The sequence below is a fragment of the Somniosus microcephalus genome, chromosome 7, assembly GCF_052327205.1.
Source record: "Somniosus microcephalus isolate GS21.2 chromosome 7, FLI_Smic_1.0, whole genome shotgun sequence".
In the NCBI taxonomy this organism is placed as follows: domain Eukaryota; kingdom Metazoa; phylum Chordata; class Chondrichthyes; order Squaliformes; family Somniosidae; genus Somniosus; species Somniosus microcephalus.
In genome coordinates, this window is record NC_140993.1 from 243,185,471 (window position 1) to 243,198,767 (window position 13,297).

A 13,297-nucleotide genomic window follows, 5' to 3' on the forward strand; every position below is an offset into this window, starting at 1 on the left:
TACCATTTGCCTTCTTAACCGCCTGCTGCACCTGCATGCTTACCTTCAGCGACTGGTGCACAAGAACACCCAGGTCTCTTTGCACTTCCCCTTCTCCCAATCTATTGCCATTCAAATAATAATCTGCCTTCCTGTTTTTGCCACCAAAGTGGATAACCTCACATTTATCCACATTATAGTGCATTTGCCATGTTTCTGCCCAATCACCCAATCTGTCCAAATCATACTGGAGTTTCTCGACATCCTCCTCACAGCTTACCCTCCCACCCAGCTTTGTGTCGTCTGCAAATTTGGAGATATTACATCCAATTCCCTCGTCCAGATCATTAATATATATTGTGAACAGCTGGGGTCCTAGGACCGATCCTTGCGGTACCCCACTAGTCACTGCCTGCCACTCGGAAAACGACCCGTTTATTCCAACTCTCTGCCTTCTGACCGCCAACCAGTTCTCTATCCAAGTCAACACCTTGCCCCCAATCCCACGTGCCTTAATTTTGCATGCTAATCTCTTATGCGGGACCTTATTGAAAGCCTTCTGAAAGTCCAAATACACCACATCCACTGGTTCTCCCTTATCTATTTTACCAGTTACATCCTCAAAAAATTCCAGTAGATTAGTCAAGCATGATTTACCTTTTGTAAATCCATGTTGACTTTGTCCGATCCTGTCACTGCTTACCAAGTGCTCTGCTATTACATCTTTTATAATAGATTCTAGCATTTTCCCCACTACCGATGTCAGGCTTACCGGTCTATAATTCCCCGCTTTTTCTCTACCACCTTTTTTGAATAGTGGGGTAACATTAGCTACCCTCCAATCCATGGGTACTGTTCCAGAGTCTATCGAGTTCTGGAAGATGACCAGCAATGCATCTACTATTTCTAGGGCCACTTCCTTAAGTACCCTGGGATGTAGATTATCAGGCCCTGGGGATTTATCGGCCTTCAGTCCCATCAATTTTCCTAACACCATTTCCCTACAAATACTGATTTCTTTCAGTTCCACCCTTTCATCAGGCCCTATGTTCCCCGGCATCTCTGGGAGGTTATTTGTGTCCTCCTTTGTGAAGACAGAACCAAAGTATGAATTTAGTTGGCCTGCCATTTCTTTGTTTCCCATTATAAATTCCCCTGATTCTGACTGCAAGGGACCTACGCTTGACTTCACCAATCGTTTTCTCTTCACATATCTATAAAAGCTTTTACAGTCAGTTTTTATGTTCACTGCTAGCTTACTCTCATATTCTATTTTCCCTTTCTTAATTAATCCCTTTGTCCTCCTTTGTTGAATCCTAAACTGCTCCCAATCCTCAGGATTATTGCTTTTTCTGGCCAATTTATATGTCGTCTCCTTGGATCTTATGCTGTCCCTAATTTCCCTTGTTAGCCATGGTTGAGTCACCTTTTTTGCTTTATTTTTATGCCAAACTGGGATGAACAAATTCTGTAGCTCATCCATTCGGTCTTTGAATGTTTGCCATTGCCTATCCACCGTCAACCCATTGAGTGCCATTCCCCAATCAATCCTACCCAACTCGCTCCTCAGACCATCGTAGTTTCCTTTATTTAAATTGAGGACCCTTGTCTCTGAGTCAACTACTTCATTCTCCATCTTAATGAAGAATTCGATCATATTATGATCGCTCCGACCCAAGGGGCCTCGTACAACAAGATTGCTAATTAATCCTTTCTCATTGCATAATACCCAGTCTAAGATGGCCTGATCTCTGGTTGGTTCCTCGACATATTGGTCCAGGAAACCATCCCGTAAACACTCCAGGAATTCCTCCTCCACAGTATTGTTACTAATTTGGTTGGCCCAATCTATATGTAGGTTAAAGTCACCCATGATGACTGCTGTGCCCTTATTGCACGCTTCTTTAATTTCCCTTTTAATGCCATCCCCAACCTCCACCTTACTGTTTGGAGGTCTATATACCACTCCCACTAATGTTTTTTTCCCCTTAGTATTTCTCAATTGTACCCATACAGATTCCACATCATCAGAGCTAATATCCTTCATTACAATTGTATTAATCCCTTCTTTAACCAGTAATGCTACCCCACCTCCCTTTCCTTTTTGCCTATCTTTCCTGAATATCGAATACCCCTGGATGTTGAGTTCCCAGTCTTGGCCATCCTTGAGCCACGTTTCCGTAATCCCAACCAAATCATATTCGTTTACCTCTATTTCCGCAGCCAATTCGTCCACCTTATTACAAATGCTCCTCGCATTAAGACACAAAGCCTTCAGGCTTGTTTTTTTAACGCTCTTAGACCTATTAGAATTATTATTTACTGTGGCCGCGTTTGATTTAAACCGTTGATTTCTCTGACTGCCACTTTTGTTTTTCTCCTTCCTATCTTTTGCTTTTATCCCTATTTCCCTTTCCTCTGTCTCCCTGCTCAGGTTCCCAACCCCCCCCCCCCCGAACAGTGCTAGCAAACCTCCCCGCAAGGATATTTGTCCCGCTCTGGTTCAGGTGCAACCCGTCCGACTTGTACAAGTCCCACCTTCCCCAGAAGCAGGCCCAGTGATCCAGGAAACGAAAGCCCTCCCTCCTGCACCAACTCTTTAGCCACGCATTCATCTGCTCTATCCTCCTATTCCTATACTCACTAGCACGTGGCACTGGGAGTAATCCAGAGATTACAACCTTTGAGGTCCTGCTCTTTAATCTGCTACCAGCTCCCTAAATTCTTGCTGCAGGACCTCATCCCTCAGCCACAGTTGGAGTATTGTGTGCAGTTTAGGATGTCCCATTATAGAAAGGATATTAAAGCTGTAGAGATTGTACAGTGTAAATTCACCGGGATGATGCCAGGGATGGGAAACTGTAGTTAGGAGGAGTGACTTGGGATACTGGAAATATTTTCAATGGAGCAGAGAAGACTTAGAGGAAATTGACGAGTTTTTTAAATGATGTGAAGGGGTTTGATGAGACAAATGGGGAAAGATGATTTCCTCTGGTGGGGAAGTCAGTGATGAAGGGATTACCAATTTTAAATTGCCATTAATTATGAGGGTATAGGTTAGGAGAAATTTGTTCAGAGGGTTTTTGGAGCATGGACTGCTTTGCCACAGAGAGTGGTTGAAGTAGAAACCATTGCATCTTATAAGGGAAAAATGGATAAATATTTGAAGCAGAGGATGATTCATGGTGACGGACTGAGGAGCAGGGCAGTGGATATTTGTTTGGATTGCTCTAGCAAAGAACTGGCACCGAGATGATTGGTCGAATGGCTTCTTACTGTTTTGTGAACTTCCATGGTTCTTAGTGTATCCCTGCTTTCCCCCACTCCATCTAAAAATACTCACCTTTGGGAAACTGGTTAAGTGGCTTAATTGTTTATAATTTGCGCATTCATAAAGTTCACTAAACCTACGTTATTGTGTTGGAATGACTGGCTTGACGCATTCTACATAGGCAGACTCTTACAGTAGATAACTATTACGCCATTGTTCTTTTAGCTATACTGGAAGCTTGAGAAACAATTTATTCTCTTTTCAGTTTGAATTTACTCTGAAGGTAAATCCTTTTTAAGTGGGAGTGGAAAATCCACGCAGTTAAGCCAAAAAGTGTGAGGAAAAAGACCAGCATGGGTAAGGTGGGGACAGTTACTCAAGTAAGAGTTCGGTACACAAATACATGTAGCATAAGAAATAAATCAAGTGAGTTAGTAGAAATTCAGCTTAAATGGTATGATGTAGTAGCCATTACGGAGACCTGGCTATGAACTGGGAATGATTGGGAACTGAATATTCCAAGCTTAATATTCTGGGCTATAAGTTCTTTAGAAAGGACGGGGAAATTGGGAAATGAGGAGGAGTAGCAGTAATGATAAGATATAATTACAGCAGTAGAAAGAAGGGATTTCAGTAAGGGTGATCAGACAGTGGGAACACTGGGTATAATTAAGGAACTGCAAAGGATGCAAGACTCTGGTAGGATTGTCTGCAGACCACCTGGTAGTAGTGATGTAGTGGTAGTGTGTATCAATATGGAAATCAGGGAAGCATGTAACAAAAACAATGTGGTTATAATGGGAATTTACATTTTCATATAGACTGGGAAAAGCAGAACAGCTCAAATAGTAAAGGCAAATACATTATCGAATGTATTTTTTTTATTCGTTCCTTTCCTGGGATGTGGGCGTTGCTGGCAAGGACAGCATTTATTGCCCATCCCTAATTGCCCTCGAGACGGTGGTGGTGAGCCGCCGCCTTGAACTGCTGCAGTCCGCGTGGTGAAGGTACTCCCATAGTGCTGTTAGGAAGGAAGTTCGAGGATTTTGACCCAGCGACTATGAAGGAACAGCGATATATTTCCAAGTGTGTGACTTGGAGGGGATCTTGGCGGTGATGGTGTTCCCATGCGCCTGCTGCCCTTGTCCTTCTAGGTGGTAGAGCTCGTGGGTTTGGGAGAAACTGTCAAAGAAGCCTTGGCGAGTTGCTGCTGTGCATCTTGTAGATGTTACACACTGCAGCCATGGTGCGCCATTGGTGGAGGGAGTGAATGTTTAAGGTGGTGGATGGGGTGCCAATCAAGCAGGCTGCTTTGTCATGGATGATGTTGAGCTTCTTGCATGTTGTTGGAGCTGCACTCATCCAGGTAAGTGGAGAGTATTCCATCACACTCCTGACTTGTGCCTTGTAGACGGTGGAAAGGGGGAGTCAGGAGGTGAGACACTCACCGCAGAATACCCAGCCTCTGACCTGCTCTTGTAGCCACAGTATTTATGTGGCTGGTCCAGTTAAGCTCTGATCAATGGTGACCCCCCAGGATGTTGATGATGTTGCAATAATTTCCTAGAATAATATGCTTTGGAATGGATAATGGAACAGGCCATACTAGATTTAGTGATGAGTAATGAGCCAGAATTAGTAAACAATCTTAACAGTAAGGGAACATGAGAATTGTGACCATAATATGATTTGAATTTGATATTAGGTTTGAGAGGGAGAAGGGAGAGTCACAAAACCGTAAAGTAAGCAAACTTCGAAAGGATGAGAAATGAATTGACCACAGTAAACTAGGCTGAACTATTAATGGGTAAACCTACAGACAAATAGTGGGAAGCATTCAAAGAAGTATTTGGTATGATACAAAACCGGTACATACCCCTAAAAGGCAAAAGCTCACTTGTGTAGTCAACAAATAAGAGACAGTGTCAAGCTAAAAGAAAAGGCTTGCACAAATGCAAGGAAGAGTGGAAATCCAGCAGGCTGGAAGAGCTGTAAAAAGCAGCAAAGGGACACAAAGGGGAATGCAGACCCATGAAAGACACATGCAGGTGAGACTATAATGGAGAAAATAAGGAAATATTAGTCTTGTTAAATTCGTACTTTGTATCTGTTTTCACAGTGGAGGGAGAGGACAAAGTACCAGTAAACCTAAAAATAAGTCAAAGGGAGGATGTATTTAATATAAGTATATTAAAAAAAAAAGTAATGGAGAAAATAATAGGACTTAAGTTAGATCCCCAGTACCTGATGGCTTCCCCCATAGGGGATTAAAACAAATATGTGAGGAAGTTGCAGAATGCATTTGTCAACATTGCGCCATTTGGATTGGAAAATTGCAAATGTCACTCCGTATTCTAAGAAGGGAGGGACGGAGAAATCGATTAACTACAGACCTGTCAGTTGTAAGAACATAAGAAATAGGAGCAGGAGTAGAACGAGTTCTAGACACTCCAGCCAGGGGAAACAACCTCTCAGCATCTACCCTGTCAATCCCTTTCAGAATCTTGTATGCTTCAATGAGAGCACCTCTCATTCTTCTAAACTCCAGAGAGTATAGGCCCATTCTACACAATCTCTCATCATAGGACAGCCCTCTCATCCCAGGAATCAATGTAGTGAACCTTTGTTGCACCGCCTCCAAGGCAAGTATATCCTTCCTTAGATAAGGAGACCAAAACTGTGCACAGTACTCCAGGTGTGGTCTCACCAAGGCCCTGTACAATTGTAGCAAGACTTCCTTACTCTTATACTCCAACCCCGTGCAATAAAGGCCAACATGCCATTTGCCTTTCTTATTGCTTGCTGTATCTGCATGCTAGCTTTCTGTGTTTCTTGCATGAGGACACCCAAATCTCGCTGAGCACCAACATTTGAAAGTTTCTCACCATTTAAAAAATATTCTGTTTTTCTATTCTTCCTACCAAAGTGAATAACCTCACATTTCTCTACATTATACTCCATCTGCCACCTTACTGCCCACTCAATTAGTATATCTATATCCCTTTGCAGACTCTCTGTTCTCCTCACAGCTTACTGTCCCACCTAGCTTTGTATCATCAGCAAACTTGGATACATTACACTCGGTCCCTTCATCTAGGTCATTAGTATAGATTGTAAATAGCTGAGGCACCAACACTGATCCTTGCGGCTCCCCACTAGTTACAGCCTGCCAACCTGAAAAAGATCTGTTTATCCCAATCTCTGTTTTCTGTCCATTAACCAATCCTCTATCCATGCTACTTTATTACCTCCAACCCCATGAGCTCTAAACTTGTGTAATAACCTTTAATGTGGCACCTTATCGAATGCCTTTTGGATACTAAATCCACTGGTTCCCCTTTATCTACCCTGCTAGCTGTGAGAGATTACTGGAATCTATCATCAGGGACAGAGTGACTGAGCACTTGGACAAGCATGAGCTGATCAAAGAAAGTCCGCATGGATCTCTGAAGGGAAGGTCATGTCTAACTAATTTTGTTGAATTTTTTGAGAAGGCCACTAAGATGATGGCTAGGGGAGTGTCCATGGATGTTGTCTATATGGACTTCCAGAATGAATGTGAAGGTTCCACACAAGATATTATTAGCGAACATGATAGTGCACCAAATTGGAGGTAAACTTGCAACATGGGTTGGCAATTGGTCAGGAAGTAGGAGACAGAGAATAGGTATAAAGTGAATATTCTCTGATTGACAGGATGTGACACGTGGTGAGTCCCAGGGATTTATACTGGGGCCTCAGCTTTTCATATATATATTATATATAATGGGCCGGATATTCCGATCCCTACGGGTGGGTACGCACTGTGCACCCACCCGTAGGGACATCGGAAATGCTGGTTTCAGGCATGCGCTGAAAACCGTCATTTCTGAACTGTCAAGAATCCTCTTGACCGATCCTCTGGCTGCCCTGGAGCAGGGCCTCTGCGGGTGGATAGTTCCGCTTTTTGGAGACCCTCTGCCCGCAGAAAACCCTTACAATTCTTAGGCCTGATAAAAGCAGGTGTAAGGCCTGCTTTTACCAGGATAAGAGTATTTAAAAAAAAAATTTTCACTGATTTTAGCCCCGTAAAATACTTTAATTATTTTTTTCAAAACATTAAATTTTTGTTTAAAATATGTAATTTATTGTAATTTTAACAATGTGATATAAAAAAATGTATTTAAAGTTTTACATTTTTTTCATTGATCTCCATTCATATATTTGACAGGTCTTCCTGTCAAATGTATGAAGGGAGATTCCCTTCTGTGATTGGCTCCCCATGGCCCACGTGATCCCAGGGATGCTGTGAACTACATGCGCCTCTGGGATACATGGGCCCTGCTCACTTGGAATTTGGTGAGGCCCAGGAGCGGAAATGTGTGCGTCCCGGGAGCCCTCAAGTAAGGGCGCAGACTTTTCCAGATCACAGGCCTCCGCCCGCGGGAGGCCTGCGATTGGAAAATACGGGCAAATATGACTTAGATGAAGGAATAAAGAGTTGTATATCCAAGATGACACTAAGTTAGGATGCACAGTAGTTTTTGTAGATGGGAAGATTGAGTGGGCAAATTGTGGCAGATGGGGTTCAGTATAGGGAAGTGTGAGGTCTTTGACTTTGGATCTAAAAAACAAATCTGAGTATTTTCACAATGGTGTGAGCAAAAGGATTTAGGTGTTCTTGTACACAAATCACTAAAAGCTATAAAAAGCAATCAAAAAGGCTAATGGCCTTTATCTCAAAGAGGTTGGAACGCAAAAATTAGGAAGTTATGCTTCCATTGTACAGAGCCTTGGTCAGACCTCATCTGGAGCACTGCGTTCAGTTTTGGACATCACACCAAGGGCCCTGAATCCCAGACTAGATCAAGTTGGGTGGATGAAGGCTCATGTGGAGCAAAACACCAGCATCGAACAATTGGGCCGAATGGCCTAGTTTCTGTGCTATAAATTCTATCTAATAAATTTGGTTTGCATTCCCTTGAGTTTAGAAGGTTTGAAGAGTGAACTAATTGAGGTGTTTAAAATAGTAGGAGATTCGATCGGGTAGATACAGAAAAACTTCTGGCGGCATCCAGAGCAAGGGGACATTACTGTTTACATTTTTTGTAATGGGTCCAAAATTCTCCCTCTTTATCTCTCCTGCTAGCAATGTTGCTACCATCTCAGCTGGTGAAATGCGGCTTTCTTCAGACAATATGCTGCTTGTAAGCTACTGTAATCGGGATTTTGGTGAATTTCCTGTATACTAATGAAAAGTAGAACACGATTTTTGACTACTGTACAGTAGAATCTTACTAGTTCTATTTTGAATCCTCAATTCCTTTTTACATTCAGTTTTGGTTTGATAATACTCTATTAATGTCAATTTAAACTTTTAAAAATACAAAATGTTTCTATAGTGGCCATTTTGTCATTCTCTTACCTGGGAGTGTCCAAGCTTTTGTTTTCATGCCTGCCTAAGTAGAGACTTATGGGTCACACATAAAGTTTGACTCAGTGTTTCAGTTAACTTGCACATATCTTGAACTCCAAATACTAACCTATCTGATTTAGGATTTACAGTCTACTGAAAATTTTTTGTGCTTAAAAATTTGACTTAGCTAATTTTGAATTAAGCAATGCAAATAACATTACAAAGTAGGAAACTGGTGTCAAAATTAAATTGTTGTAAATCACAGAATGATGTGGCTCAACCCAGAGCGACAACACATGTTGGCTTCTTTACCCACCTGCCCTATAGTCTTTCCACGTCTGACCATGGACTGTTTGGTGCCTCATCCTGAGTGGCCACCAGATCTTGCCCTCCATTTTCAGCCTGTCCGAGTATGCTCCAGACACTGTTACTCCTTGCCATCACAGTCCCACATCAAGCCTGGCTTCTGCTCACAAGGCCCATTCCCTACCTGACTCATGATAATATCAACATCATCATGTTTCAAAAGTCTGGGGTGAGCTTCCAAACACACCTGTGCAGTCTGTCCAGATACAGCTTACAGAATTGCCCAGCACACAATCTGTGCATCAGAATGAGTTGAGATGGAAAGGTGTCATCTCTCATCCAGTGATTATTTGAGAGTTTCTTTGCTTTTCCCAAAAGATTTTGAGACAAACTAGAGATTTAAATTCTCAAAGCTTTGTTTCAGACAGTCTGACATTTATTTAAATCTCCTGTGACCTAGCTCACAGTTGGAAGAAATGGCATATCTTTTAGTTGTCTTTGTTGTAACAGGCTGAGAAATATTGCAGCCCCAGCTCTGGCAGAGCCAAGAACAGATATTAATGTTGCCATTGATTTCAATGGACTGAGATGTTTATACCAACTCATGGATTTCTAAGGTTTCAGAAAAGTTCCAAGGCATTTCGCATATGGGCGTAAAGAAAATGGACACCAAGCCAGGAAAAGAGAGATAAAAACAGAAAATGCTGGAGATACTCAGCAGGTCAGGCAGTATCTGTGAAGAGAGAAACAGAGTTAACGTTTCAGGTTGATGATCTTTCATCAGAACTGGAAAAAAGCAGGAAATGGAACAGATTTTTAAGCACGTGTAGGGGCTGAGAAAGGGGGGAGGGGATGAAAGAACAAAAGGGAAGGTCTGTGATAGGCTGGAAGGCAGGACAGGTTAAGAGACATTAAGAGATATTCAAGGCAAAAGGAGATGGTAATGGGACAGGTTAAGAAACAAAGGATGGCTCTAGATGGAGTGTAAATTGCGCTGGCAGAATGAAAGACAGCTGCCATGTGGGGGAGAAGAAAAGACACAAACAAAAAGTGTGGATAAGAAAAAATATATATAGGATAGGGGCCGTGGTTATGATCTGAAATTGTTGAACTCTATGTTGAGTCCAGGGCAGACACGGTGGCATAGTGGTTAGCACTGTTGCCTCACAGCACCAGGGACCCGGGTTCGAATCCGGCCTCGGGCGACTGTCTGTGTGGAGTTTGCACATTCTCCCCGTGTTTGCGTGGGTTTCCTCCGGGTGCCCCGGTTTCCTCCCACAGTCCAAAGATGTGCGGGTTAGGTTGATTGGCTATGATAAATTGACCCTTAGTGTTAGGGGGATTAAATATGTGGGGTTACGGGGATAGGGTGGGATATGTGTTGGTGTAGGGGTTACGGGGATCGGGTGGGATATGTGTCGGTGCAGGCTCGATGGGCCGAAATGGCCTCTATCTGCACTGTGGGGTTTCTGTGATCTGTGATCTGAAGACTGTAAAGTGCCTAATCGAAAGATGAAGTGCTGTTCCTCGAGCTTCCGCTGAGCTTCAGTGGAACAATGCAAGAGGCCGAGGATGGTGAGGTCTGAGTGGAAGTGGAGCGGTGAATTAAAGTGACAGCGACTGGAAGCTTGGGGTCCCCCTTACGGACTGAGTGGAGGTGTTCCGCAAAGCGGTCACCCAATCTGCGTTTGGTCTCCCCAAGGAAAAGAGAGATTTGGAGGGGTAAGCAAAAGTTTGGCCAAAAAGATAGGGTTTTGAGGTTTTTAAAAGAGGCAGAGGGGTTTTAGGAGGAATTCCAGAGAGTAGGGCCCATGGTGAAAACTCTGCTGCCATTGGTAAGGTGAAGTCAGGAGGCACAAGAGGCTAGAGCCAAAGGAATGGAGAATTTGGCTGGAAGTTAGAGATCTGGTGAATGTTGTGGAGGTAGGTGGAGCAAGGCCATGGAGGGATTTAAAGGCGAGCGGGGATTTCAAATTTGAGGCACTGGGGAGCAGGGAGCCAATGTAGGTCAGCAAGAAGGGCAATTATGGATGGTTGGGACTTAATCCATCTTACGCGTGCAAACAAAAACCACTCTTAGCTCCGAGTTCTAATTTAACAGCTTGAGCTGTATAAAATAAAATGCCTACATTTTTTCACTACCTGTGCCCAACAGTTGTTTGTAAATTTAATGCCTGGTTTGTCACACTCTGGGTATTAAATTCCACAGGAGAAGGGTGGAGAATCTTGGAGACTACAACTCCCATGATGGATCTCTTTTTCTTTCTCTCAATTTCTGCACAAGAGCTAGAAGTTTCTGGCTCTTTTCTGCCTGGTTATCATGTGATGTGGGATGTTGTAATGTACAATGGATATTGTAGTTCCACAGGAGCAGGGTAAAAACTGTAACTTCCATGATTAATTTCTTCCCCCATGCCCAGAATTGTAAGCAGTAGCTGGAAATCACCAGTCTCTGGACCAGGTGAAATTTGCAACTCGAACCCCAGGCTCCCCACAGAATGCTTGACCTCTGAGCAATTTTAACAGCAAATAACCAAATTTACAGGTAAATTTAGTGATTTTTTTTCAGAATTGTATATTTTTTATGTTATAGATGTTGTTTCTAGCTCAAGGCTGCTGGGCAAGAGAAGGACCTGGGTGTTGCAGTGCATGAGTCTTATCCACGACTAGTGCTTGAGGCTATTGCTAAAACTAATAGAATGTTGGGATATATTGTCTGGATGATTATATTAAAAAAAAAATGGAGATACTATACTGCCTCTGTTTAAGGCCTTGGTTAGGCCTTATCTGGAGTACTGTATCCATTTCTGGTCCCCTCATTAGGTGCGTAATGTAGAGGCACTGGAAAAGGTTTAGAGGAGGGCCATTAAATTGATATCTAGTTTAAAGGCCGTCAGTTACCATGATGAGCTTAGGGATCTGTTTTTTACCTTTAGAAAAGCGTAGACGTTGAGGAGATTTGATTGAGAGCATTTAAAATAATGGGAGGATTAGATTTGATCCATGTGAATAGGGCATTTGAGTAAGATAGATTAGGGAGGACCAGGAATGAGTAAGATATGTAAGCATAGAACTACATTAGATGTTGGGTATTTCTTGTCGCAGAGAGTTGTCGGCTTCTAGAACAAGTTAGCAGCACATGTAGTGCGTGCATATTGCAAACATTTGAGAGGAAACTGAATGAGTTCCTGAGTGTGACCAATATCACTACAAAAAGAAGATAGTCGGGTGTTGGGGGCTGTGTTTCTCAGTCACTGTGGTCTCCTGGAACTTGTTTGATCACCTTTTAGGGGAGTCAAAGAAACTTTTCTTAAACTGGCCTAAGAATTTTTTCTTTTATTGCCTCTTACAGGGATTGCTTGGTTGGCAGCCATGGGGGAAAAGAATTGGGGGATTTGGTTTAATTTCTGTTGGTTACTCATTCCACATTTGCTACTTTTTCAATTGTTCAAGCTTAGTCAATCGGGCATTTTATTGACTAAAATATGCAATTGTGTGTTACCAGTCACTAATATCTAAGATAAATAGTTGTTCAGGTCAGCATCCTCTTTAATGTCTATTTGTGGATGTGTACATTTATACTGAAAACAATCATAAAATGGTTAAACTGTATCCATTTGTACCCATCTTACAATATTTCCTAGTAATTTAGTCAGCAATGCAGTGAAATCCTGTTACGGATCCTGGGTCAGGACGAACATAAGTTTTATAAAGAAATGCAAATAAAATAGTCTGCCGGAGGTAAAATAGTCTGCAGAAACTAAGATTGGAATTTGTGAAGTAGCATGAATTGGAAAATGGTGTGAATGTAAGGTTGGCTAATGACCATCTAGCTGATATTTTTAGTATTTAGCAGTAGTGATTTTATAAAACAGAAATATATGGTGAATGTTGAAATAGGATACAATCGTTTTTTGTTTGTGTAGTTCAGAGTTGGGCAACATTTTTTTTCTATTTGGGACCATATTTTCAGTTGAAACTAAAATGAGTCGTTAACCAAAAGAAAACCAGTTGGTGAACAAGGATAGTCAAATATGTTGTGCAGCTTTTATTTATTTCTTGAAATATCAAGTGGGGGAGTAAGGTACTGTGGGGGAGAAATTGAGTATAGCTCCGTTTGGGACGCCAGCCTCGCCAGGGCGCTAAAAGTAGCGCCCCGGAAGCATTCACGGCCGCCTGCCGGAAATTGAGTGGTAGCACCCCAATGGGAAGCGCGGCGCTACTGGAGGCGCCTCACATCCCTCTTGGGGAGCTGCGACTGAATATCGTGGCACGTCGCGCTGCGGTATTGCAGGCCTTCCTCCCCTTCTTAAAGGGGAGGGGCCTTGTGCAGCGCGATTTGGGGC

The 13,297-nt window shown here is 42.6% G+C and overlaps 1 protein-coding gene across 24 annotated transcripts in view; it reads left to right on the forward strand.

Moving 5' to 3' along the window:
* The window catches only part of cyribb (CYFIP related Rac1 interactor Bb), a 210,522-nt gene that overhangs the window by 33,235 nt on the left and 163,990 nt on the right, over positions 1-13,297 (forward strand). For 11 of the 24 annotated variants that reach the window (XM_085993531.1, XM_085993529.1, XM_085993565.1 and 8 more), the window contains exon 2: positions 11,372-11,496. The exons of the other annotated variants lie outside the window; for them this stretch is intronic. The gene's annotated coding sequence lies outside the window, so the exon portion shown is untranslated. The remainder of the gene's footprint in view (positions 1-11,371; positions 11,497-13,297) is intronic. 24 annotated transcript variants of the gene reach the window in all.